The sequence below is a fragment of the Oncorhynchus mykiss genome, chromosome 9 (genome assembly GCF_013265735.2).
Source record: "Oncorhynchus mykiss isolate Arlee chromosome 9, USDA_OmykA_1.1, whole genome shotgun sequence".
Taxonomy (NCBI): Eukaryota; Metazoa; Chordata; class Actinopteri; order Salmoniformes; family Salmonidae; genus Oncorhynchus; species Oncorhynchus mykiss.
Window position 1 is genome coordinate 49639634 of NC_048573.1, and position 26323 is coordinate 49665956.

Genomic DNA, 26323 nt, shown 5'->3' on the forward strand with positions numbered 1-26323 from the left:
ATGATGAATCACTCTTCACCATCTGGCAGTCCAACGGATTAATCTGGCTTTGGCGGATGCCAGGAGAACGCTACTTGCACCAATGCATAGTGCCAACTGTAAAGTTTGGTGGATGAATAATAGTCTGGGGCTGTTTTTCATGGTTCGGGCTAGGCCCCTTAGTTTCAGTGAAGGGAAATCTTAATGCTACAGCATACTATGACATTCTAGATGATTCTGTGCTTCCAACTTTGGCAACAGTTTGGCTAAGGCTTTTTCCTGTTTAAGCATTACAATGCCCTGGTGTACGAAGCAAGGTTTAGACAAATGGTTTGTCGAGTGGAGCAACTTGACTGGCCTGCACAGGGCCCTGACCTCAAACCCATCGAACACCTTTTGGGATGAATTGGAATGCCGACTGTGAGCCAGGTCTAATCACCCAACATCATGAATGCTCTTGTGGCTGAATGGAAGCAAGTCCCCGCAGCAATGTTCCAACATGTAATGGAATGCCTTCCCAGAACAGTGGAGGCTGTTAGCGCAGCAAAGGGGGATCAACCCCCTATTAATGCCCATGATTTTGGAATGAGCTGTTTGATGGAGCAGGTGTCCACATACTTTTGGTTATGTATATCATGCAAATGATCTTACAATACCCAGAATTAGACTAGGGAAATTAACTAAGTCATACAGGTATTACATTTAAAAGCATTTTATTGTACAGGACAGATTTAGACTGCTGAGAGAAGTCATAATAGCTCCTACCACACTCGGTCATGCTCCAGGGGTGGTGAATGAAAAATCATGGGCGCTGCCCCCCCTCCCTTTCCGCATTGAAAAGGTCCGCCTTGAATGTATGTCAGTTTAGAGTAGTGTTTTCAGTTGGCACATTGGAATCGAGTGATTCAGAGCACTACGAGACAGCCAGGCAGACCCTGCTATTTCCACGGTTTTATCAAAAGTCAACGGGTGAGTAACATGGCGCAAAAGGTCAATTATTGGATATAAAGAGCGTGTAGCCACCTAAAAAGGGCTTCCTAGTGTTACATTTGTGTGGCAGTAGCTATAACGTTATCTAGCTTATTTTGTTAGCCAAAGGTTTGGTGAAGTGCGTTCTCAAGCCAGCTAGCTAGCAGCTACAGTATGTGTTAGCTAGCTGGTTGTTGCACTGGTTGTTGGTGGCTGGTTAACTATCTGGTTATGAAACCTAACGTTTTTGTCGATCTCATTAATTTACTGTCTTGCTACTAACGTCCAGTCGTTACTTAACGGACTATAAATAGCTAACAGTAGAACAGAGGTTGGTTGGAAGAGCATGTTTTTGGAGCTTTTCTAGCTAGCTATTGGACTTGAGATGCTAGCTAGGCGACAGTACACCCCTGACATTAGCCATTTCCCCTATAACTAGAACTATCTTGGTTGTGTATTTATCTATAGGGTCATAGGTTATTCCTTTCATGACATTCAGAACACCGAGCAAGTCATATGGGGAGGTGGACTGTCACTGGTTAGTTAGAGCAAGCCATTTGCAGAAGAACAATGATGCCCTTTAATAAGTAACTGCCAAAATAAAGGAAATTATTGAGTAAATGAGGGATACAAAGTATATTGAAAGCAGATGCTTTCACACAGTTGTGGTTCCTGAGTTAATTAAGCAATTAAGATCCCATCATGCTTATGGTCATGTACATAACATTTTATGAAAATGTATGCACTCACTACTGCATTTCGCTCTGGATAAGAGTCTACTAAATTATTTAAATGTATAAATATGCCCAGCTGCCATTTTTTGGGGGGCTACCATGGCTAGAAGAGAGCTTAGTGACTTTGAAAGAAGGGTCTCAAAAGGGTTTATAGTGTGTGTGTGTGTCATTAACAAATGATGGATTTTCTCGTGGAAGAATGTAATCGCATCTCTCCAATAGAGTTCCAGACACTTGTAAAGTCTATGCCAAGGTGTATTGAAGCTGTTCTGGTGGCCCAATGCCCTATTAAGACACTAAGTTTGTGTTTCCTTTATTTTGGTATTTACATGTAGCTATGGCATTTGATCCCCCAGTAATGTGTCCCCAGTAATGTCCCCAGTAATGTGTTGGATTGTGTATTCGTGCTGCTAACCAAGAGAAATGGAGATCAAAAAACACAAACAAATGCCAGCAAAGTCGATGCGATTAGTGACAACTGTTTAGGAGTCCAGATGGCCTCTGCTACTTACCCTACAGTAACTCTACAAACAATTGCCCTTGATGAGGTGTACAGACACACAGGGACTGTTATTTTTTTTTTACTTTTAAAATATACCCTTGTTTGCTTGGGTAATGCTATAGTCTTTGGAACTGTTAATGCTTGTGCAACTTGCACTGAATGTGGATATCACGTTCATCTGGCAATCGCTCAGCCCGCTGTTTTAGGGACCACCGCGGGAGACGTCTGTTTTGTGATTCTACATGTACAATCGGCACTCGGTTCGCAAATTACGTTCAGAGGTGCTAAGTGCTCTCGGCCAGCAAACGCTATTGGTGTGTCTGGGCTAGAGGTCGACCGATTAATCGGGGCCTATTTCAAGTTTTCATAACAATCGGAAATCTGTATTTTTGGCCGCTGACTTCCAATGTTTTAACTTTTTTATACCTTTTTTTTTTTAAACTAGGCAAGTCAGTGAAGAACACACTCTTATTAACTAGTCCAACGGTTAACTCTAACCATTGCACTCCACGAGTAGCCTGCCTGTTACGTGAATGCAGTAGAAGCCAAGGTAAATTTCTAGTTGCATTAAACTTCTTATAAAAAACAATCGATCATAATCACTAGTTATAACTACTAATCCAGTTTAGCAGGCAATATTAACTAGGTGAAATTGTGTAATTTCTCTTGCGTTCATTGCACGGAGAGTCAGGGTATATGCAACAGTTTGGGCTGCCTGGCTCATTGCAAACTAATTTGCCAGAATTTTACGTAATTATGACATAACATTGAAGGTTGTGCAATGTAACAAGAATATTTAGACTTAGGGATGCCACCCATTAGATAAAATACAGAACGGTTACATATTTCACTGAAATAATAAATGTTTTGTTTTCGAAATTATAGTTTCCGGATTCGACCATATTAATGACCAAAGGCTCGTATTTCTGTGTGTTATGTTATAATTAAGTCTGATTTTGATAGAGCAGTATGACTGAGCAGCAGCAGGCCCATAATCATTCATTCAAACAGCACTTTAGTGCGTTTTGCCAGCAGCTCTTCGCAAGAACAGCGCTGTTTATGACTTCAAGCCTAATGGCTGGTGTAATCAATGTGAAATGGCTAGCTAGTTAGCTGGGTGTGCGCTAATACCGTTTCAAACGTCACTCGCTTTTAGATTTGGAGTAGTTATTCCCCTTGCGCTGCAAGGGCCGCGCAGCGGCTTTTGTGGAGCGATGGGTAACGATGCTTCGAGTGTGGCTGTTGTCGATTGTGTTCCTGGTTCGAGCCCAGGTAGTGGTGAGGAGGGGGACGGAAGCTATACTGTTACACTGGCAATACTATAGTGCCTATAAGAACATCCAATAGTCAAAGGTATATGAAATACAAATGGTATAGAGAGAAATAGTCCTATAAATACTATATTAACTACAACCTAAAACCTCTTACCTTGGAATATTGAAGTCTCATGTTAAAAGGAACCACCAACTTTCATATGTTCTCATGTTCTGAGCAAGGAACTTAAACGTTAGCTTTTTTACATGGCACACATTTTTACATGTCACCTATTGCATATTGGCACATATTACTTTCTTCTCCAACACTTTGTTTTTGCATTATTTAAACCAAATTGAACATGTTTCATTATTTATGAGGCTAAATTGATTTTATTATATTATTAGTATTATATTATGTTAAAATAAGTGTTAATTCAGTATTGTTGTAATGGTCATTATTACAAATAAATAAAAATAGTTAGATTAATCGGCATCGGCTTTTTGGGTCCTCCAATAATCGGTATTGGCGTTGAAAAATCATAATCGGTCGACCTCTAGTCTGGGCCCTTACTTACGCTCTACCCAGAACAGGTGGGAGTTGTTGGCAATGGCAAGCGATGATGCCCCCTCCCTCCTCTGCTACAGAAACGCGCAAAACCTTCTACTGTACTTGCTCTGAATTTTCCAGGTTTCTGATTTTGTGTGTTAGTCGTTGCAGTTCTCTGGTGTAGGAAATCTGAGTGGGGATTTGGACTGGGTCCAAATCCCACTCCAAATCTGCTGCTACAACATATGTCCACTAATCCTTCAGTATGTGTAATGTTTGTTTATTTTATAAACCTGGCCTCTCTTTACTCTGCCCATCTTTTCACCTGCACCCTGGCCATGTAGAAGCTGTTGTATGGTCTCTTTCCATTCCATTGGCTGCCCTTGTTACCTCCTCCATCCTTGATTCTATTTCTGTTGCTGTCCTTGGGGAGGTCTTTGCCAAGCTCTGCTCTGAGCTGGTGGGGTGGGGGAAGAAGGCAGGACTACTGTATGTAAACAATAGTGAAAATGTTATCCTCTGGTCCAGATTACATAATGTTGTTCATGTGGTTTATTCGTTTTAATTTTTTTCTGTTAACTGCTGGGGCTGGTTGATAGCTGTAATTTTAAGAATTGTGATTAAAGGCTGATCTTGTACCCTTCAGAAATGGACCCTACAGAGCGCAGCACAGTGTTGCAATGTCGCTTTTCGTCACAAAAGGGCCGGCAATTTTTTTAACCTGGAAAATGAGAGCTGATTTATTATTCCTTGAGAAGACTGGTCAAGGGAAAGACCTAGTCAGTTGTACAACTCAATGCCTTCAACTGAAATGTCTCTTCCACATTTTAATCTGGATCAGAGAGGTGCAGGTGGCTGCCTTAATCCACATCTTCGGCGCCCGGGGAACAGTGCCTTGCTCAGGGGCAGAACTACAGATTTTTACCTTGTCAGCTAGGGGATTCGATCCATCAACCTTCCGGTTATTGGCCCAACGCTCTAACCACTAGGATACCTTCCGGGGCAGTATTGAGTGAGGTTTGCAACAAAGTCCCGCCCCTGTGTCTACATCTTTTTCAATATCCCTTCTGGTATAAACACGCAATCAATGTAGGTCGTGCTACTACTTACTATTCTACTTGCAAGCTTCCTTTTTTGTGATTTTTAGTTTGAAATTTGCTACGCGCAATTATGTCTGTCCAGTTTCAAGGAGCGTCTGTGCAAGCTGCTGAGACAATACGAGCTCCAATGCCACCCTTTGATGCGGTTGTATTCAGACAAGCACGCAAAAGACAACCACTGGACGGAGATATCACAATTTGAACACTGATACTGATATCAAAGAAACATGGAGAAAGATTTGGGACCAGTCATTCGCAATCTGAATAGGGTGAAAGAGACGTGGAGTAGGGCTGCCGACGGTGTGAGTCCTGCTGATTGTCCGACAACTGGATTGGCTTTGTGTTTCCTTGAAACCTCATCAGACACCCATATGCCAGATACGTTATGTACTCTTGTCATGCAGCTGAGTACTTTTGTACTCAGACCTAGTTAGAACATGTTGGCTCTTTTCTGTGTGGGAGAAATTATGAGTGGGAAATATTTAGTGCCTGTGTTATCAACATGATTAGCAGGGCTAGTTCAAACATTTAAAAACAGACAATGGAGTGTGTGCATGTATTAATTAGTTTGAGATGTTTATGGACTCCGTTCCTTTGATTTAATCATTTTAACTCTAAGGAGCCCATGGCGATGTTTAAAAGTTATTGCGTATTCTAATATATTCACCATCTGCTTTGAGGTGGGTGGTGCTTTTTGCAGCTCATCTAGGGTGGTTCATTGCCCCTTGGTTCATCATCTCCCCGGCCTGGTTCATCTCAATCAACCTCTGACCCAGCTCCAGTGGCCGGAAGAGGAAGACAGCTGAGGATCCTTTGGACACTGATGTTATGCAGCGGGTGGAAGAGTTACAGAAACAACAGCAGCAGTGTCCAGCAAAGGCAGTCTATGATGTCATGGTACCATGGCTGGTGTCTACGCCTCCTGATCAATGTCTCCCATTTGTCAGGGACATTGTTTTCCTTTTTTGGGATTTCTTCTTGTGATAGACATTTGCAGACCTTTTTAGATAGTTATTTACAATCTGGTTATTTGTACTAAAACTACTACTGTTCTGAATCAGTCACTCTGTAAATGTGTACTGCTTTGTACATGAGCTAGATGAGGCTAATGTCTTTTGGTTCTGTCCTTATTGTCTGAAGCTGGACACTCATTCTCTCCCACAGGAAGGTCTCCATTGAAAGGCCACTACACATGAAAATGTACAACCTTGTGTTATGTTGATTGGTAAATGTCTTTAGGGTCTAGCCTTATTGTCTACAGCTGGACAACCATTTTCACCCATGTACCATAGCAGGATGCATATAATTGTCTATGTTGGTATACTGTGTGACAGAGATGTTCCTTTGATAATATTCATGGTAACCATTGGGCTATAAATGAAGATGTACAGTGCCTTAAAGTATTCAGACCCCTTGACTTTTTCCACATTTGGTTACGTTACAGCCTTATTCAAAAATGGATAAAACATTTTTTTTTAAATCCTCAGCAATCTAATGTCAAAGCGAAAACAGGTTTTTATAAATTTTTGCAAATATGTTATGTAAATAAGGTATTTTGTTTTTAATGGAAGTATTCAGACCCTTTGCTATGAGTTTTGAAATTGAGCTCCGGTGCATCCTGTTTCTGTTGATCATCTTTGAGATGTTTCTAACAACTTGATTGGAGTCCACCTGTGGTAAATGGAATGGACATGATTTGGAAAGGCGCACACCTATCTATGTAAGGTCCCAAGCAAAAAACAATCCATGAGGTCGAAGGAATTGTCCATCGAGCTCCGAGACAGGATTGTGTCGAGGCACAGATCTGGGGAAGGGTACCAAAATAATTCTGCAGCATCGGAGGTCCCCCAAAGAACAGTGGCCTCCATCTTTCTTAAATGGAAGAAGTTTGGAACCACCAAGACTCTTCCTAGACCTGGCCACCTGGCCCAACTGAGCAATCAGGGGGAGAATGCCTTGGTCAGGGAGGTAACCAAGACCACAATGGTCACTGACAGAGCTCAAGAGTTCCTCTGGAGATGGGAGAACCTTGCAGAAGGACAACCATCTCTGTAGCACACCACCAATCAGACCTTGATGGTAGATTGGCCAGGCAGAAGCTACTCCTCATTAAAAGGCACATGTTAGCACGCTTGGAGTTAGCCAAAATGCACCTAAAGGACTCAGACCATGAGAAACAAGATTCTCTGGTCTGATTAAACCAAGATTTAACTCTTTGGCCTGAATGTCACGTCTGGGGGAAACCTGACACCTACGGTGAAGTGTGGTGGTGGCGGCATCATGCTGTGGGGATGTTTTTCAGCGGCAGGGACTGGAGCGAAGGTTCACCTTCCAACAGGACAACGACCCTAAGAACACAGCCAAGATGACGTATTTGTGGCTTCGGGACAAGTCTCTGAATGTCCTTGAGTGGCCCAGCCAGAGCCCGGACTTGAACCAGATCGAACATCTCTGGAGAGACCTGAAAATGGCTGTTCAGCAACACTCCCCATCCAACCTGACAGAGCTTGAGTGGATCTGCAGAGAATAATGGGAGAAAATCCCCAAATTCAGATGTGCCAAGCTTGTAGTGTCATACAGAAGAAGATTCTGCTGTAATCGCTGCCAAAGGTGCTTCAACAAAGTACTGAGTCAAAGGTCTGACTACTTATGTAAATGTCATTTGTAAAAATTTCTAAACCTGTTTTTGTTTTGTCATTTATAGGGTATTGTGTGTAGATTGAGGGGGGGGGGGGGGGACTTTCTAATCCAGTTTAGAATAAGGCTGTAACCTAACAAAATGTGGGAAAGTCAAGGCGTCTGAATGCTTTCCGAAGACACTGTATATGTCATAAATTGTAAAGCTGTTGACACAAGATGGAAGTCAAATCTATTGAGGACTGTTAATGTGCTATTGGCCTGCAACCTATATGAAAACCTTGCCCCTCACACACAGTAAAATCAGGCTGGTGTGAATGAGGGGGAGCCCAGTGCTGGTGTTTTTAACGGAGATCTGTTTTCTCCATCTCCTCTTGAAGTGTTCAGTGGACGAACCTTCCCTTTTCTCTGTCGAGTTGTAAGAACAGTTCAAGCTGTTGCAATTCATAGGGACATGTTTCCTAGGCTAAGAAGTAGTGTTGAAGCATAGAACACCAGACATGTAAAAGTCACATTTATTAGTCACATACACATGGTTAGCAGATGTTAATACGAGTGTAGCGAAATGCTTGTGCTTCTAGTTCCGACAATGCAGTAATAACCAACGAGTAATCTAACCTAACTATTCCAAAACTACTACCTTATACACACAAGTGTAAAGGGATAAAGAATATGTACATAAAAATTTTCCTGACACCACACTCCGAGGGCCCTCACCTCCTCCCTGTAGGCCGTCTCGTCGTTGTTGGTAATCAAGCCTACCACTGTAGTGTCGTCCGCAAACTTGATGATTGAGTTGGAGACGTGCGTGGCCACCCAGTCATGGGTGAACAGGGAGTACAGGAGAGGGCTCAGAACGCACCCTTGTGGGTCCCCAGTGTTGAGGATCAGCGGGGTGGAGATGTTGTTGCCTACCCTCACCACCTGGGGGCGGCCAGTCAGGAAGTCCAGTTGCACAGGGCGGGGTCGAGACCCAGGGTCTCGAGCTTGATGACGAGTTTGGAGGGTACTATGGTGTTAAATGCTGAGCTGTAGTCGATGAACAGCATTCTCACATAGATATTCCTCTTGTCCAGATGGGTTAGGGCAGTGTGGTTGAGATTGCATCGTCTGTGGACCTATTTGGGCGGTAAGCAAATTGGAGTGGGTCTAGGGTGTCAGGTAGGGTGGAGGTGATATGGTCCTTGACTAGTCTCTCAAAGCACTTCATGATGATGGAAGTGAGTGCTACGGGGTGGTAGTTGTTTAGCTCAGTTACCTTAGCTTTCTTGGGAACAGGGACAATGGTGGCCCTCTTGAAGCATGTGGGAACAGCAGACTGGGATAAGGATTGATTGAATATGTCCGTAAACACACCAGCCAGCTGGTCTGCGCATGCTCTGAGGACGCGGCTGGGGATGCCGTCTGGGCCTGCAGCCTTGCGAGGGTTAACATGTTTAAATGTTTTAGCTAGCTAGTTAACATTTGTAAACAAAAAGGCATAACCACCGGATCCGGAAGTTTGAATCTCGTCACTAGCTGCAGAGTGCCTTCTTGCTTGGTAAGCTAGTCTGGTTCCCCAATGGCCCCCTAATGGATACACTAGACAAGGTGGACTTCCTCTGGGTGGAACGCAACGACGATGTGGACAAAAGTGCCCATGCGATTCGTTCGACTGAGGAAAGCTTGTAGCAACCTTAAGCCTACAGTAATGGCAGCATCAACCTCAATATTACACTTTGACCTTGTGGAATTGTTTGATACACAATGGAGGTTGACAATCAGTGTGTCATCTCCCCAGGAGTCCTGTGTTGTCCTGAGCTCCAGCTGTTGGGCCTTGGGAAAGGACGCTGCTTGTGGAGAAGTAGCCCAGCCTGTCACATCGGTAGCCTGATATTCCCGCTCTATTTTGCCAACTGAGAATCTCCTCTTCCCCTTTAGGATAACTCCCCAGTGTCAGAGATTGTCATACAATCAGACGTATCAAATTGCCCCCCAGCAGCCTGCTAAGGATCTAAAGCCACAGGAAGCGGATCTACCAGTAACGGCACTGCACACAGGTGCCAGGTATGGAGCTGTGCTTTGGCACTTACCAATTAGGCTACCCAAACAAGACTGTTTTGCGCAGTGTTTGTCTTACAGAATAAAGGAAACACTGGCTACTTCCTGACAGTAGCTGAAGAGCTAAAAATAAATCCACATGTAATCTACACTGAGCACAGTAATTCGATTTCTATAGTTAGATTTTTTTCCTGACCAAATGGCAAACTTGTCAGTTTTGCACTGAAGAAAAAGGTCCCTGGGCTTGTGTATCAGTCAGCCCAGTTAATCAGAGCGATGGGGTGGGGAATTCAAAGCAACGCAAAGGAAGGAGCTAACATTTACACATTACCCTGCGACTCATAATGAATATTGTTTTGCTTGGCGTTTCACAATGTACCTCCCCTGTGGTCTATCCTGGCTGCTTGGTGTCAGTGCCCTAGCTAGGCTAGTCTACCTCTCCTTACCTTAATGGCAGGAATTAACTATTATCCTAACAAATCCAGTGTCTCTATTTTGCCAACCTTTCCACTCTTTTGAAGTAGATATCCAAGTTTCTTCAAAATCCACTGACACACATAGTGTGACGGGTTTGATTGAACAGATTCGGCCCCCTTGAACTTTGCGACCTTTTGCCACATTTCAGACTTCAAACATAAATATATAAAACTATTTTTTTGTGAAGAATCAACAACAAGTGGGACACAATCATGAAGTGGAATGACATTTATTGGATATTTCAAACTTTTTTAACAAATCAAAAACTGAAAAATTGGGCGTGCAAAATTATTCAGCCCCCTTAAGTTAATACTTTGTAGCGCCACCTTTTGCTGCGATTACAACTGTAAGTCACTTGGGGTATGTCTCTATCAGTTTTGCACATCGAGAGACTGAACATTTTTCCCATTCCTCCTTGCAAAACAGCTCGAGCTCAGTGAGGTTGGATGGAGAGCATTTGTGAACAGCAGTTTTCAGTTCTTTCCACAGATTCTCGATTGGATTCAGGTCTGGACTTTGACTTGGCCATTCTAACACCTGGATATGTTTATTTTTGAACCGTTCCATTGTAGATTTTGCTTTATGTTTTGGATCATTGTCTGGTTGGAAGACAAATCTCCGTCCCAGTCTCAGGTCTTTTGCAGACTCCATCAGGTTTTCTTCCAGAATGGTCTTGTATTTGGCTCCATCCATCTTCATCAATTTTAACCATCTTCCCTGTCCCTGCTGAAGAAAAGCAGGCCCAAACCATGATGCTGCCACCACCATGTTTGACAGTGGGGATGGTGTGTTCAGCTGTGTTGCTTTTACGCCAAACATAACGTTTTGCATTGTTGCCAAAAAGTTCAATTTAGGTTTCATCTGACCAGAGCACCCTCTTCCACATGTTTGGTGTGTCTCCCAGGTGGCTTGTGGCAAACTTTAAACAACACTTTTTTATGGATATCTTTAAGAAATGGTTTTCTTCTTGCCACTCTTCCATAAAGGCCAGATTTGTGCAATATACAACTGATTGTTGTCCTATGGACAGAGTCTCCCACCTCAGCTGTAGATCTCTGCAGTTCATCCAGAGTGATCATGGGCCTCTTGGCTGCATCTCTGATCAGTCTTCTCCTTGTCTGAGCTGAAAGTTTAGAGGGACGGCCAGGTCTTGGTAGATTTGCAGTGGTCTGATACTCCTTCCATTTCAATATTATTGCTTGCACAGTGCTCCTTGGGATGTTTAAAGCTTGGGAAATCTTTTTGTATCCAAATCCGGCTTTAAACTTCTTCACAATAGTATCTCGGACCTGCCTGGTGTGTTCCTTGTTCTTCATGATTCTCTCTGCGCTTTTAACGGACCTCTGAGACTATCACAGTGCAGGTGCATTTATACGGAGACTTGATTACACACAGGTGGATTGTATTTATCATCATTAGTCATTTAGGTCAACATTGGATCATTCAGAGATCCTCACTGAACTTCTGGAGAGAGTTTGCTGCACTGAAAGTAAAGGGGCTGAATAATTTTGCACGCCCAATTTTTCAGTTTTTGGTTTGTTAAAAAAGTTTGAAATATCCAATAAATGTCGTTCCACTTCATGATTGTGTCCCACTTGTTGTTGATTCTTCACAAAAAAAATACAGTTTTATATCTTTATGTTTGAAGCCTGAAATGTGGCAAAAGGTCGCAAAGTTCAAGGGGGCCGAATACTTTCGCAAGGCACTGTATAACTGGAACCCTGATCTGCACTGTTGTGTCTTGAATAACAACCTTAGATATTATTGTAGATGATTCGCTTTGCAGTGCTTAGCCTGCCACCCGTATGCTACTTGCATCCTGGGACTCATACAGACATGCCCCCTCATTATTTGTATCTTTTATTTAACTAAGCAAGTCAGTTAAGAACAAATTCTTATTTACAATGATTGCCAAACCTGGACGATGCTGGGCCAATTGTGTGCCGCCCTATGGGACTCCCAATCACGGCTGGTTGAGTTACAGCCTGGATTCGAACCAGGGTGTCTGTAGTGACGCCTCTAGACCACTGCGCCACTCGGGAGCTGACTATTATTTTCCCTGGTGGCAGTAGCATACACAGGTGCTTGGCAGCTCTCCACAGGTGGATCCTGTCCTGTGCCCTGCTCTGAGAACATGACCCGGGCTGTCACCAGGGAGCCGGAGGCAAAGGGAAACCTGAGCTCGACCTTGAGCTTAACTCTCTTGGCTGCTGCTTGGCCAGCACATCTGACCCAGGGGAGAGGGGCACCATTTGAAGGGGCTGCACTGGAATAAAGAAGCCCTGCTGTTGAGTGTGACTTGTGTGTTAAAGGGATGGAGCTGGTGAGCTTGCTGGAGTGAAGCGCTACTCTGGCCTGCACTTATGAAAAAAAAAACATCTCTATCCAAAATCAAGCCCTTCTACTGAATTTTATTTTGATCTTGCTGTATCTGTGGAATGACAGTTCTTCTTTTGAAATGAACTCCATGACAAAGTGGTTGAATGTTAGTCTCTTTCCCCTAATGCGACGCTAATGGTAACCACCCACACACACAGACTTGTGTAAGTTAGCCTGGAGAGCCTCTGTCTTCGTCATCTCCCCCCTGGCCTCCATACATCTTTAATAAAGTAACGTGGCACTGGCCTTCAGCCCATACACTGGGTCCATTTACTTAAGCAGCTATGGTTGACAGACGGAACACCTCAACACTAACGGCAGTCGCCGAGCTATTTCACACACTGGTTTGTTTATAGTCTGTGTATATGCCCAATGTTTCTCTTTAAGCCAAGAAGGACCTGTCACATGTATTTTAGGACAAAATCTGATGTCTGTGAAATGAGTTTTGACAGTCTGTAAGGTCTCATTATTTTCTAGGCTAAAATGTGGCCAAAGCAGGTTTTGACATGAAGGGAGAAGCATTCGACTGTTAAACAGGGTGTGAATGAATGACTCAGTGGTGTCATAATTTTCATGGAGATACAGTGAGGGGAAAAGTTTATCCACTGACAAAAATGATCAGTCTATAATTTTAATGGTAGGTTTATTTTAACAGTGAGAGACAGAATAAAAACAAAAAAATCCTGAAAAATGCATGGCAAAAATGTTATAAATTGATTTGCATTTTAATGAGGGAAATAAGTATTTGACCCCCTCTCAATCAGAAAGATTTCTGGCTCCCAGGTGTCTTTTATACAGGTAACGAGCTGAGATTAGAAGCACACTCTTCAAGGGAGTGCTCCTAAATCTCAGTTTGTTACCTGTATAAAAGACACCTGTCCAAAGAAGCAATCAATCAGATTCCAAACTCTCCACCATGGCCAAGACCAAAGAGCTCTCCAAGGATGTCAGGGACAAGATTGTAGACCTATACAAAGCTGGAATGGGCTACAAGACCATCGCCAAGCAGCTTGGTGAGAAGGTGACAACGGTTGGTGCGATTATTCGCAAATGGAAGAAACACAGAAGAACTGTCAATCTCCCTCGGCCTGGGGCTCCATGCAAGATCTCACCTCGTGGAGTTGCAGTGATCATGAGAACGTGAGGAATCAGCCCAGAACTACACGGGAGGATTTTGTCAATGATCTCAAGGCAGCTGGGACCATAGTCACCAAGAAAACAATTGGTAACACACTACGCCGTGAAGGACTGAAATCCTGCAGCGCCCGCAAGGTCCCCCTGCTCAAGAAAGCACATATCTGTCTGAAGTTTGCCGATGAACATCTGAATGATTCAGAGGACAACTGGGTGAAAGTGTTGTGGTCAGATGAGCCCAAAATGGAGCTCTTTGGCATCAACTCAACTCGCCGTGTTTGGAGGAGGAGGAATGCTGCCTATGACCCCCAAGAACACCATCCCCACCATCAAACATGGAGGTGGACACCCCTTCAAATTAGTGGATTTGCTGTTTCAGCCACACCCATTGCTGACAGGTGTATTAAGTCGAACACACAGCCATGTAATCTCCATAGACAAACATCAATATGGCTAGAATGGCCATACTGAAGAGCTCTCAGTGACTTTCAATGTAGCACCGTCATAGGATGCCACCTTTCCAACAATTTCTGCCCTGCTGGAGCTGCCTGGGTTAACTAAGTGCTGGTATTGTGGCTGGAGTGGTGTAAAGCGCGGCGCCCATTGGACTCTGGAGCAGTGGAAACGCTTTCTGTTGAGTGATGAAACACACATTACCATCTGGCAGTCCAATGAACAAATCTGGGTTTAACTGCCCCAATGCAAAACAGTGAAGTTTGGTGGAGGAGGAATAATGGAATCCACACATGGAATCCAAGATGGCGTTGCAGTCAGACGTCTTGTCGTGTCGTGTCCCTTGTATATATCTTTTTTTACATATTTTTCTTCGCATATCTTTGAAAACATTTAGCTAAACCTCAACTTCGAAATACTCTCCTGCAACCCGCCTCACCCAATGTAGCGCGGATCTGCTTTTTTTTCCTAAAGTATTTATATTTAATTCGGATCCGGAACCCCTCAACTGAAGCTAGCCAGCTAACTACCAGCAAACCATTGCTAGCGGTCATCAGCTAACTGGTCATCAGCTAACCTTTAGCTCGGAAAGCTCTCGCCAGTTCGAACAACGCGACTCTAACCAGAGCATAACGGACCTATTATTTTTATCCCCGGATTCCCACCGGATTCCCACCGCAAACGGAACATTTTCAGCTGGATCTTCACAACTAGCTAACTGCAACCCCGGATGATTACTCCTGGCTAGCGTTTCCATCCACTTAGCTTGAAGCTAGCCCGGCCAGAGCTCCTGTGCTACCACCGAAGCATACTCCTGGGCTACAATATCCGGACCCACGACCGGTCTATCGATGTCACCGCATGAAGAGGCATAAACAGACTCACCCCATCGCAACGTCCCCCAATGACTAACTTTCTAGCCCTTGCTATCTGCTTGCTTGCTAATTCGGCCTGCTAACTGCTAGCTTGTTTAGCCCCGGTCCGCTAACTGCTACCTTGTTTAGCCCCGGCCTACTAACTGTTAGCTTGTTAGCACAGGCCTGCTAACTGTCTGAATCGCCGCGTCCCAACCACTCACTGGACCCATATTTACTTTCAATCTCTTTTCGATTTTTAATTTGATTATACCTTCCGGTAACCTGCCTCACCCAATGTGATACGGAATCGCTATTATTTTTAATTTTTAGAACACATTCAAGAACCTCCAGAAGCTAACCAGCTAACTAGCTACAAGCTATTTAGTCATTGTTAGCCACTGCTAGCTGCTTTACCTTCTGCACATCCAGACAGTTTTTTTTTAACCTGGATAATACTCGCCAGTCTAGCTTCCCTGCCCCATCCACCGCTGCCCCCTGGACACTGATCACTTGGCTACATAGCTGATGCATGCTGGACTGTCCATTAATCACGGTACTCCATTCTGCTTGTTTATGTTTTATGTCAGCCCCAGCCACACTCAGGCTCTGTGTGTAGTTAATCCGACCCTCCCTGCCTAGTCAACGCCATTTTACCTGCTGTTGTTGTGCTAGCTGATTAGCTGTTGTTGTCTCACCTACTGTTTAGCTAGCTCTCCCAATTCAACACCTGTGATTACTGTATGCCTCGCTGTATGTCTCTCTCAAATGTCAATATGCCTTGTATACTGTTGTTCAGGTTAGTTATCATTGTTTTAGTTTACAATGGAGCCCCTAGTTCCTTTGTCCCACCTCCCACACATGCGGTGACCTCACCCATTACAACCAGCATGTCCAGAGATACAACCTCTCTCATCATCACCCAGTGCCTGGGCTTACCTCCGCTGTACCCGCACCCCACCATACCCCTGTCTGCGCATTATGCCCTGAATATATTCTACCATTCCCAGAAATCTGCTCCTTTTATTCTCTGTCCCCAACGCTCTAGGCGACCAGTTTTGATAGCCTTTAGCCGCATCCTCATACTACTCCTCCTCTGTTCCGCGGGTGATGTGGAGGTAAACCCAGGCCCTGCATGTCCCCAGGCACCCTCATTTGTTGACTTCTGTGATCGAAAAAGCCTTGGTCTCATGCATGTCAACATCAGAAGCCTCCTCCCTAAGTTTGTTTTACTCACTGCTTTAGCACACTCTGCTAACCCTGATGTCCTTGTCGTGTCTGAATCCTGGCTCAGGAAGGCCACCAAAGGGGGAGGAGTTAGCCTGCAAAGTAATGTCATACTTTCCAGGTCCATACCCAAACAGTTCGAACTACTAATTAAAAAAATTACTCTCTCCAGAAATAAGTCTCTCACTGTTGCCGCCTGCTACCGACCCCCCCCCCCCCCCCTCAGCTCCCAGCTGTGCCCTGGACACCATTTGTGAATTGATCGCCCCCCATCTAGCTTCAGAGTTTGTTCTGTTAGGTGACCTAAACTGGGATATGCTTAACACCCCGGCAGTCCTACAATCTAAGCTAGATACCCTCAATCTCACACAAATCATCAAGGAACCCACCAGGTACAACCCTAAATCTGTAAACAAGGGCACCCTCATAGACGTCATCCTGACCAACTGGCCCTCCAAATACACCTCCGCTGTCTTCAACCAGGATCTCAGCGATCACTGCCTCATTGCCTGTATCCGCTACGGAGCCGCAGTCAAACGACCACCCCTCATCACTGTCAAACGCTCCCTAAAACACTTCTGTGAGCAGGCCTTTCTAATCGACCTGGCCCGGGTATCCTGGAAGGACATTGACCTCATCCCGTCAGTTGAGGATGCCTGGTCATTCTTTAAAAGTAACACCATTTTAGATAAGCATGCTCCGTTCAAAAAATGCAGAACTAAGAACAGATAAAGCCCTTGGTTCACTCCAGACCTGACTGCCCTCGACCAGCACAAAAACATCCTGTGGCGGACTGCAATAGCATCGAATAGTCCCCGCGATATGCAACTGTTCAGGGAAGTCAGGAACCAATACACGCAGTCAGTCAGGAAAGCTAAGGCCAGCTTCTTCAGGCAGAAATTTGCATCCTGTAGCTCCAACTCCAAAAAGTTATGGGACACTGTGAAGTCCATGGAGAATAAGAGCACCTCCTCCCAGCTGCCCACTGCACTGAGGCTAGGTAACACGGTCACCACCGATAAATCCATGATTATCGAAAACTTCAACAAGCATTTCTCAACGGCTGGCCATGCCTTCCGCCTGGCTACTCCAACCTCGGCCAACAGCTCCGCCCCCCTCGCAGCTACTCGCCCAAGCCTCTCCAGGTTCTCCTTTACCCAAATCCAGATATTGGACATCTATAAGTACCTAGGTGTCTGGCTAGACTGTAAACTCTCCTTCCAGACTCATATCAAACATCTCCAATCGAAAATCAAATCTAGAGTCGGCTTTCTATTCCGCAACAAAGCCTCCTTCACTCACGCCGCCAAACTTACCCTAGTAAAACTGACTATCCTACCGATCCTCGACTTCGGCGACGTCATCTACAAAATTGCTTCTAATACTCTACTCAGCAAACTGGATGCAGTTTATCACAGTGCCAGACTTTTATCTCCCTCACCAACTTCAAACATCTGCTATCTGAGCAGCTAACCGATCGCTGCAGCTGTACATAGTCTATCGGTAAATAGCCCACCCATTTTTACCTACCTCATACCCATACTGTTTATATTTATTTACTTTTCTGCTCTTTTGCACACCAATGTACATGACCATCTGATCATTTATCACTCCAGTGTTAATCTGCAAAATTGTAATTATTCGCCTACCTCCTCATGCCTTTTGCACACAATGTATATAGACTCTCCTTTTTTTCTACTGTGTTATTGACTTGTTAATTGTTTACTCCATGTGTAACTCTGTGTTGTCTGTTCACACTGCTGTGCTTTATCTTGGCCAGGTCGCAGTTGCAAATGAGAACTTGTTCTCAACTAGCCTACCTGGTTAAATAAAGGTGAAATAAAAAAATAAAAATGTAAATGGGCTGGGGCTGTTTTACATGGTTCGGGCAAGGCCCCTTAGTTCCAGTGAAGGGAAATCTTAATGCTACAGGATATGTTGCCATTCTAGACAATTCTGTGCTTCCAACTATGTGGCAACAGTTTTGGGGAAGGCCTTTTCCTGTTTCAGCATGACCATGCCCCTGTGCTCAAAGTGAGGTCCATACAGAAATGGTTTATCGAGATCCGTGTGGAAGAACTTGACTGGCCTTTGGGATGAATTGGAACACCGACTGCGAGCCAGGCGTAATCATCCAACATCAGTGCCTGACCTCACTAATGCTCTTTTGGCTGAATGGATGCAAGTCCCCACAGCAATTTCCAGCATCTAGTGGAAAGCCTTCCCAGAGTGGAAGTGGAGGCTGTTATAGCAGCAATGGTGGGACCAACTCCATATTTATGTCTGTGATTTTTGGATGAGATGTTCGACGAGCAGGTGTCCACATACTTTTAGTAATGTAGTGTATATACAATGTGTACAAAACATTAAGAACATCTTCCTAATATTGAGTTGCACCCCCCCTTTGCCCTCAGAACACCCTCAATTCGTCAGGGCATGGACTCTACAAGGCGTCAAGTGTTCCACAGGGATGCTGGTCCATGTTGATGCCAATGATTCCCACACTTGCCAAGTTGGCTAGATGTCTTATAGGTGGTGGACCATTTATTGATGCACACAGGAAACTGTTTGGTGAAAAACCCAGTAGCGTTGCAGTTCTTGGCACAAACCGGTGCGCCTGCCACTAACTACCATACCCCTTTCGATGGCAGTTAAATATTTTGTCTTGCGCATTCACCCTCTGAATGGCGCACACGCACAATCCATGTCTCAAGGCTTAAAAATCCTTATTTAACCTGTCTCCTTCCCTTCATCTACGCTGATTTTTGAAGTGGTTTTAGCAAGTGACATAAGGGTGTTCATAATGTTTTGTACACTGTGTACATGGTCTCAAATTTCCAGGTCCAGTATAATTAATATATCATTTTTCACTGGATGACCCCTTGTCAACTAAATCCTCTGTTACGGAAATAAAAACAATTAAATTAATTTTGTTAAATGAAATTTCTCTTAGTCTGAGTTTCTCTCTGCATTTGAGGCAATACAATAATTACATTTTTTAAAACACTGGTTGTACTGAATGATCATGGCTGGTTACGACTAATGCATATTCTGTTACTTGGGTAAGATGGTGTAATTTCTTTAGGGACACCCCCTCACTCTTCTTTCATACTCAAACACGCTGTATAGAGGGGTAGTATGGTGACGTTTAACAATGATCCCTTTTTAATACCTAATCAAATGTAAGGAAAAGTACAGTTTCTGTAGAGCACACTAGTAGAGTACTCTCCTGTATTATACTGCACTATTTTTCTACTTTTCTGTACTGTGCTGTCCAAACTTGTAAAACAAATGTAGAAGTCTACGATTGGTTCAGATTTCGTCCGGATCAACAATTTTGGTCTAATTTGGGGGGCGGGGCAAATTATAATAATTGCCAGTGGGTAGAATAATACCCCAAAATTCAAAGGAAGATGCTGCATCTTTCTACCTTTTTATGTACCTATTCAGGATACATCAGCATGAAGAGGATGACATTCATAATTATGCATTTCTGTGTATTACAGATTAGGGACCCATGCCATCATCTCGTTACCATCATTCTGTTACCTGGTGTTAATCCACTTCATTTACTGTAGGTCTGTCAAAGGTTAAATAAAATACTGTAGTTCAATTTTCAAAATAGATGTCTTCAAACTCAAGGTATCATAGCTGACACCCCATTCTTTCTGCAGATCTATTGAATTTTGATTCAGAGTAAATATTTGAGTTTTCAGAACCTGATCACATAAACTGATGGAGAATTTACCGTCATTCTACCAACCTTTGCATCTGCACTGTTCTTCGAGTAAATTATGTTTTGTCTAATTTTCAAGTGTAAATGTTTTAAATGAGTCCTTGTGCATATAGTTGTATGGCTTTAACTTTGCAATCAATGGTGTTTGTTTGGCATACATTTGAAAGTGTTTCAGGGAGTCTGACATCGTAGCGTTAGAGGACTGATTTCCCTCTGGTGACGTGATGCCTGTTGCACCAGATGATAATCAAGAGTCATTTTTCCGGTTGAAGTATTTAAAACCTTTCTGCATAAAATGTCTTACCCATATAACAGTATAGTGGAATAGACCCTGACAATATCATGCCAGAATGTTTGACAGTTTTATTATTTAAGATGTTTTATTAACATTTAGACCAGTGGTCACAACTTTTCTGAATCAAGATCACTTCGAGTCAAAATGCAAGCTGAGATCTACCACTCTGATTTTTTTTATTTTAAACATGACTTAAACGTAAGCCTATGCAATATCAACCAATTAAAAACAGTTCTGTAGGAAAGAGGTTTGTGCAGTAGGCTTTAGGCCCAGTACATTATCATTGCATATTGGTTATGCTTGAATTGCCCTGCCAATGTTGTTCTTCTCAGAGCATTTTTAATAATTGTAGGTATATGATCACACTGGTAATAGATCATTTGTTGTATTACTTGTGAGGTGCAGCTGAGTGAGCATAATAATTTGTCAGTCATACTGACGGATTGTCACTGATGGTCAGTATGAGGGAGGGAGCAGCGTTCAGGCTGCCTCTCAAACGACTCACTCCGAATGACTTTCTCTAACTTTAGAGCACCAAAGTGACAGTTTTTTTTCTTTCACATTTCACCATTAACTTTTTTAGGACTCAAAAGAGAAAGGGTAGTGACACAACATTTTGTATTTATTAGTTTTAATATTAAATATTTTTTTGGTCACAAATTGACACGTCACGTTATTGACCCAGGCCTGTCTGTTTGTTCTCTTAATAATAGACAAGTTGAGGGAGTCTCTTGCCCTTAGTCTTTCTGAACTGCTTGAACCGAACCAGACACGAGAGCACAGCTAAGTCACAATCACTGACAAGGTTTCCTCTGCATGACCTATACATTCAGCAGCAGGGGCATCATACATATGAGGTGACATTATGTGATAGATTCCCTATGCATTTGTAATTTCTTAGCAAACTGCCAGCAGCGATTCCTTATTGTCTTACGCCAGACAGTTTCCGCCACTTGACATAAGGCAATGCCCCATTTCCCTCTTCAGCTGTTGAATGAGAGCGAATTCCAGTTGGTTTGAATTGAAGCAATTCAACTAACTCAGGAGGTGCCCAAGCTTAGGACAGGGAATATGTACATATTATCTCCAATAGGAGATAAGGATTTGGAGGTGGTGCTTTCATGTGTCGCCAGTCACACAGTGAAGGCTAGATGGACTGCCAGCTAGACTAGCTATAGGCAGCACGTCTTTATTCCATTCTGTTGGCAAAATGTGCCAATGACTATCCCAAAAGCGCAATGGAACAGTCGGACTGGTCTGACAAATGCCCAGCCTGCTGGAAATGTATTCTGAACTGTCTCACTGTGCCACCCTACACTGCCGTTGTCATGGATTAGTGACTCTCTTTATTTTTATCAACACATGTCCTATTTAATTGATAGGCTATACAATGTTTAGGACTTGTGCGTGTGGTGTTTTTTAGTGAGTGTGTGGGCAGCAGGGGCTGGTTGCACCAGTTAGTCATCCAACCTTTTATTAGGTCATGAATAGACAAAATCATGTTTTTGGTGAAATTGGTTGATTATTTGGATGAAACCAGATCAATGTATGATGACGAAAGTATGAAAAATGACTTGCTTCTACATTTGATAAAGTTTGATCATAAAGTTGCATGTCCCGTCCTCATGTCAAACACTCATTATTAAGGGGATAGGGTGAACTCACCCGTACTAATTTGAATACACCTATGATAACATGGTATTCTCTTACCTAGCTAAGCGTCAGTATAGAGACAAAGTAGAATTGCAATTCAACGGCTCAGACACAAGAGGTATGTGCCAGGGTCTACAGTCAATCACGGATTACAAAAAGAGAACCAGCCCAGTCACGGACCAGGATGCCTTGCTCCCAGGCAGACTAAATAACTTTTTTGCCCGCTTTGAGGACAATACAGTGCCACTGACACGGCCCGCAACCAAAACATGCGGACTCCTTCACTGCAGCCGAGGTGAGTAAAACATTTAAACGTGTTAACCCTCGCAAGGCTGCAGGCCCAGGCGGCATCCCCAGCCGCGCACTCAGAGCATGCGCAGACCAGCTGGCTGGTGTGTTTACGGACATATTCAATCGATCCCTATCCCAGTCTGCTGTTCCCACATGCTTCAAGAAGGCCACCATTGTTCCTGTTCCCAAGAAAGCTAAGGTAACTGAGCTAAACGACTACCGCCCCGTAGCACTCACTTCCGTTATCATGAAGTGCTTTGAGAGACTAGTCAAGGACCATATCACCTCCACCCTACCTGACACCCTAGACCCACTTCAATTTGCTTACCGACCAAATAGGTCCACAGACGATGCAATCTCAACCACACTGCGCACTGCCCTAACCCATCTGGACAAGAGGAATACCTATGTGAGAATGCTGTTCATTGACTACAGCTCAGCATTTAACACCATAGTACCCTCCAAACTCGTCATCAAGCTCGAGACCCTGGGTCTCGACCCCGCCTTGTGCAACTGGGTACTGGACTTCCTGACGGGCCGCCCCCAGGTGGTGAGGGTAGGTAACAACATCTCCACCCCGCTGATCCTCAACACTGGGGCCCCACAAGAGTGCGTTCTGAGCCCTCTCCTGTACTCCCTGTTCACCCACGACTGGGTGGCCACGCACACCTCCAACTCAATCATCAAGTTTGCAGACGACGCAACAGTGGTAGGCTTGATTACCAACAACGACGAGACGGCCTACAGGGAGGAGGTGAGGGCCCTCGGAGTGTGGTGTCAGGAAAATAACCTCACACTCAACAAAACTAAGGAGATGATTGTGGACTTCAGGAAACAGCAGAGGGAACACCCCCCTATCCACATCGATGGAACAGTAGTGGAGAGGGTAGTAAGTTTTTTTTAAGTTCCTCGGCGTACACATCACAGACAAACTGAATTGGTCCACCCACACAGACAGCATCGTGAAGAAGGCACAGCAGTGCCTCTTCAACCTCAGGAGGCTGAAGAAATTCGACCTGTCACCAAAAGCACTCACAAACTTCTACAGATGCACAATCGAGAGCATCCTTTCGGGCTGTATCACCGCCTGGTACGGCAACTGCTCCGCCCACAACCATAAGGCTCTCCAGAAGGTAGTGAGGTCTGCACGAACGCATCACCGGGGGCAAACTACCTGCCCTCCAGGACACCTACAACACCCGATGTCACAGGAAGGCCATAAAGATCATCAAGGACAACAACCATCCGAGCCACTGCCTGTTCACCCTGCTATCATCCAGAAGGCGAGGCCAGTACAGGTGCATTAAAGCAGGGGCCGAGAGACTGAAAAACAGCTTCTATCTCAAGGCCATCAGACTGTTAAACAGCCACCACTAACATTGAGTGGCTGCTGCCAACACACTGACTCAACTCCAGCCACTTTAACACTGGGAATTGATGTAAAATATATCACTAGCCATTTTAAACAATGCTACTTAATATAATGTTTACATACAGTGCCTTGCGAAAGTATTCGGCCCCCTTGAACTTTGCGACCTTTTGCCACATTTCAGGCTTCAAACATAAAGATATAAAACTGTATTTTTTTGTGAAGAATCAACAACAAGTGGGACACAATCATGAAGTGGAACGACATTTATTGGATATTTCAAATTGTTTTAACAAATCAAAAACTGAAAAATTGGGCGTGCAAAATTATTCAGCCCCTTTACTTTCAGTGCAGCAAACTCTCTCCAGAAGTTCAGTGAAGATCTCTGAATGATCCAATGTTGACCTAAATGATGATAAATACAATCCACCTGTGTGTAATCAAGTCTCCGTATAAATGCACCTGCACTGTGATAGTCTCAGAGGTCCGTTAAAAGCGCAGAGAGCATCATGAAGAACAAGGAACACACCAGGCAGGTCCGAGATACTGTTGTGAAGAAGTTTAAAGCCGGATTTGGATACAAAAAGATTTCCCAAGCTTTAAACATCCCAAGGAGCACTGTGCAAGCGATAATATTGAAATGGAAGGAGTATCAGACCACTGCAAATCTACCAAGACCTGGCCGTCCCTCTAAACTTTCAGCTCAGACAAGGAGAAGACTGATCAGAGATGCAGCCAAGAGGCCCATGATCACTCTGGATGAACTGCAGAGATCTACAGCTGAGGTGGGAGACTCTGTCCATAGGACAACAATCTATTGCACAAATCTGGCCTTTATGGAAGAGTGGCAAGAAGAAAGCCATTTCTTAAAGATATCCATAAAAAGTGTCGTTTAAAGTTTGCCACAAGCCACCTGGGAGACACACCAAACATGTGGAAGAAGGTGCTCTGGTCAGATGAAACCAAAATTGAACTTTTTGGCAACAATGCAAAACGTTATGTTTGGCGTAAAAGCAACACAGCTGAACACACCATCCCCACTGTCAAACATGGTGGTGGCAGCATCATGGTTTGGGCCTGCTTTTCTTCAGCAGGGACAGGGAAGATGGTTAAAATTGATGGGAAGATGGATGGAGCCAAATACAGGACCATTCTGGAAGAAAACCTGATGGAGTCTGCAAAAGACCTGAGACTGGGACGGAGATTTGTCTTCCAACAAGACAATGATCCAAAACATAAAGCAAAATCTACAATGGAACGGTTCAAAAATAAACATATCCAGGTGTTAGAATGGCCAATTTAAAGTCCAGACCTGAATCCAATCGTGAATCTGTGGAAAGAACTGAAAACTGCTGTTCACAAATGCTCTCCATCCAACCTCACTGAGCTCGAGCTGTTTTGCAAGGAGGAATGGGACAAAATGTCAGTCTCTCGATGTGCAAAACTGATAGAGACATACCCCAAGCGACTTACAGCTGTAATCGCAGCAAAAGGTGGCGCTACAAAGTATTAACTTAAGGGGGCTGAATAATTTTGCACGCCCAATTTTTCCGTTTTTGATTTGTTAAAAAAGTTTGAAATATCCAATAAATGTCGTTCCACTTCATGATTGTGTCCCACTTGTTGTTGATTCTTCACAAAAAAATACAGTTTTATATCTTTATGTTTGAAGCCTGAAATGTGGCAAAAGGTCGCAAAGTTCAAGGGGGCCGAATACTTTCGCAAGGCACTGTATAACCTCAACGACCTGGTACCCCTGCACATGGACTTGGTACCGGTAATCCTTGTACATAGCCTTCTTATTGTGTTTCTATTTGCAACAGAAAAATAACTTTTTAACTGTCGCTAATGGGGGCCCTAATATAAAGTTAATTGAGAGGAATTATTGCTGCCATTTCAGACCATATTAGAACTCAGACAGATTATCAACCAGTAAAGCCTGCTGTGATGGAGTTTTTTGTTGTTGTTTATTTTGCACTGGGTCATTAGCCAGGATTTTCCTTGCATGGTGGTGGAACCCTTCAGGGCAAGCTCAGTGAGGGTTAGGGGACCCGGTCCATTGATCGACAGAGCTCAGACTTAAACCTATACTGCCCCCTGCGCTCGTTTGGTACAGTTTCTAATTTTAAGCACAGATGCAGACTGACAGTGGGCCAGGAGAAGTTCAAATGGGCTCTGACTGCACACTGGGTCCAGTGAAGGGAGGTAATTGACCACTAGCAGTGCCAGTGGTCCTGCCCCTCCACCCCACGACTCTGACTCTGTCCCTCCCTTTGGCCTGTCTCCCGCCCAGGCCTGCAGGGCAGTGTGCTGAGTGGGGAAATTCAACTTTTTGGTCCACCAGCCACTGTGGCAGGTAGATGGGAAAAAATATACCAGTCACTAGTGAAAAGTTAAACAGTTCTACAACTGAACAACAACATGCTGAGTGATACGGCTTATTATTATTATTATTATTATTAGTTCAGGGCTCTAACGCTGACATTTTTTTCAAGGAGTACGTAAGTTGATGTTTACAATTATTTCAGTGTTTTTAATTATAATAAATGACAAAGTTTAATGAATTAAAGGTTTTTGGACTGTTCCATGCTCAGTTAAGCACAATTTACCCCCAAATATTTGAGTCTTTAGCTGTCCCTTTTTAAGTGGCAGGCCATTATCGTGGTAACTGCACTCCGTGTCTATCAGTGA

At 43.9% G+C, this 26323-nt stretch overlaps 1 protein-coding gene across 4 annotated transcripts in view; it reads left to right on the forward strand.

Annotated features, from left to right (window-relative positions):
• The first annotated feature begins 774 nt into the window (after window positions 1-774).
• ndrg3b (ndrg family member 3b) overlaps window positions 775-26323 on the forward strand; it is a 76055-nt gene continuing 50506 nt past the window's right edge. The window contains exon 1 of one of the 4 annotated variants that reach the window (XM_021616050.2): window positions 775-948. The gene's annotated coding sequence lies outside the window, so the exon portion shown is untranslated. The remainder of the gene's footprint in view (window positions 949-26323) is intronic. The other 3 variants (XM_021616051.2, XM_021616053.2, XM_021616055.2) reach the window with 3 other exon arrangements.